The sequence below is a fragment of the Panthera leo genome, chromosome B1 (genome assembly GCF_018350215.1).
Source record: "Panthera leo isolate Ple1 chromosome B1, P.leo_Ple1_pat1.1, whole genome shotgun sequence".
Taxonomy (NCBI): domain Eukaryota; kingdom Metazoa; phylum Chordata; class Mammalia; order Carnivora; family Felidae; genus Panthera; species Panthera leo.
The window spans coordinates 67,017,154-67,019,555 of record NC_056682.1 but is presented as its reverse complement, the minus strand read 5'-3'; the positions used below and the strand labels follow the sequence as shown (position 1 = coordinate 67,019,555).

The 2,402-nt window shown below is 42.6% G+C and overlaps 1 pseudogene; it reads right to left on the bottom strand.

Moving 5' to 3' along the window:
• Positions 1 to 626: 626 nt before the first annotated feature.
• Positions 627 to 2,042, bottom strand: LOC122216942 (annotated as a pseudogene).
• Positions 2,043 to 2,402: the final 360 nt, after the last annotated feature.

Here is a 2,402-nt window from a genome sequence, read left to right as displayed (position 1 = left end):
CACCTAGATGGCTCAGTCAGTTGAGCATCTGACTTCAGCTCAGGTCATGATCTCACAGTTTATGAGTTGGAGCCCTGCATTGGGCTCTCTGCGCTCAGCACAGAGCCTGCTTGGGATACTCTGTCCCGCTCTCTTTCTGCCCCTCCCCCGCTGGTTCTCTCTCGCGCGCGCTCGCTCTCGCTCTCGCTCTACCAAAATAAATAAACTTGAAAAAAAAACACAAAAATTAACTCATGTAATGTTTGTAATAACCTTATGATATATGAACTAATTTCACCAATTTTCAGAAGGCAGGATAACGGAACAAGAAAGGGGATACATAATTTTAGATGTGGTGCTTTATCAGCATAAGTTCACATACCAAAAATACTAAATCAATATGTAATTTGTCCAGCTCCTTGTTTGATTAGTTGACTACAAACACTCTAATGGGATTCCCTAATGAAGCTGAGGTATCAAACATCTCAACTCTTCAATCTGCCAGTGTGCCTTGATTTGTCCAAGATGCATGCTAGACTGTAAGACTAAGTAGCAGACTCTTTAGATGCATTTGGTTGGGAGAAATGGAAAAAGCAGATGTTAGGTAAGTCCAGGCAAGCCCCAAAGCTAAGATACATCCTTAAACACTAGAGCAGTCCTTGTCTTTTCAGATCCTCATATGTCTTCTTATTCACAATGTTCCACTGTGAATTCTTCCTCAGTGTCAGGCTGCCATCATTCTAATGCCTTCTTCAGTTTCAGTGTGGCCCACAAGGAGACATCGTCTTCAATCTGTGTCACATCAGCAAAGGGGACAATGTTTGGGATGCCCAAGCACCTCATGCCTTGAGCACGACACCAGTCAGCACGGTGCTGCTAGAAGGCCTCAGGACCTCGGTAGGTGTAATTTCCACAAAACTCGTGGTTGTAGTTTAGACCATGAACCTAATACAACTGGTAGGAAATGGGTTTGCCATGCCAGCCAAGAGGCAGGTTTTGGGAGCTGGAAATGATCTCATTCTCTTTGTCTTCACTTTCATCCTCACTGATATACTTTTCCTTTTTACTTCTCAATCTTCCCCATCTTTGCCTGTTTGTTATGTATGTTTTCATGAATGAGATGTCACTGTTCCCCAACAATCTCTACGTATTTGTAGATCTGGGCTTCTAGGACAGCAGTCTTTGTCCTTCTCAGTATCTCATTTGGTGCCTTTTGACTTGGGATTTTTGCCAAACAGAGGTGTCAAGTGACTCCAAGGGCTTTCGTCTGGTGTGGAATAGCCTCTGGCCATGCTCTTCTTAGGTCCCACCACATTTCAGGCCTAAAGCTTAAAGAGAATGCAGAAAGGTCACAATAGTTTCCAGCATGGGTCAGGGCACGGCTTATCTCTTTTGGCCATTCAGGGAAGGTACCATTCTCTCACTTCTCAAACTTACTCCAAAACTTTGTTCTGATCTTCGAGGGGCTTCACTCAGTCTGTATAATCTTGAAGGTACACAGGCAACATTTCAAAGTATTTCTTATATTCAGTATTCTTCCTTTATTTAGAAATGTCAAACAACTGATCAAAGATTGACAGGTACATGATAATCCAGCTTTTCCGAGGCCTTCAGGTTAATGTCTTTAAGATAACAGTCATGGAGGTCAAGGTAACCACAGCATCCCTTTTCATCTGTGAACTCCACCAACCTTCCTGCTTCTTCACCTGGATTCTCTCCAGCCTTCAGAAGCTCCTCAAACTCCACTGACATTGGCACGCAGATCTCATTTGGGTGTTTCTGGTGAAAATTTTTCATTTGCTTGAGTCTATTATAAAATTTGGCAAATTCATTGGGTCTTGAAATGGCATTGAGTTTCTCCTTTCTTAACCCACCTTGTCATACATTTCCTGCAGGTTCCCACTGACTTCCATATACCTATCTTGCATGGTCCTTGTGTGATGGTCAGAATTCATCTGGTCCTGGACCATGAACTTCTTAGTGAGCATCTGTTTGGCTAGTATGTCCATTAGCTGCTCCTTGTCCTAATAATACCACTACTGCTGCTGCAGAATTGTCTTCATTTTTCATCCAGCCCTGTACCTCCTTTCAGACCACCAACATGGCTCAGACAACTAAACATTACCTATTTTATTTATCATTTTTTTAAGTTTATTTATTTGTTTTGAGAAAGCAAGGCTGAGAGCAAGAGAGAGAGAGAGAGAGAGAGAGAGGGAGAGAATCCCAAGCAGGCTTCACACTGTTAGTGCAGAGCCCCACTTGGGATCCAAACTATGGCCTAAGTCAAAATTAAGAGTAGGAAGCTTAGCTGACTGAGCCATCCAGGGTGTCCCTAAACATTACTTATTCAGAGAAAATGGCTTATACAATGGGAAGGTGGAGGGAATTTATCATGTGATCTTATCATATACCTGTAAATATCT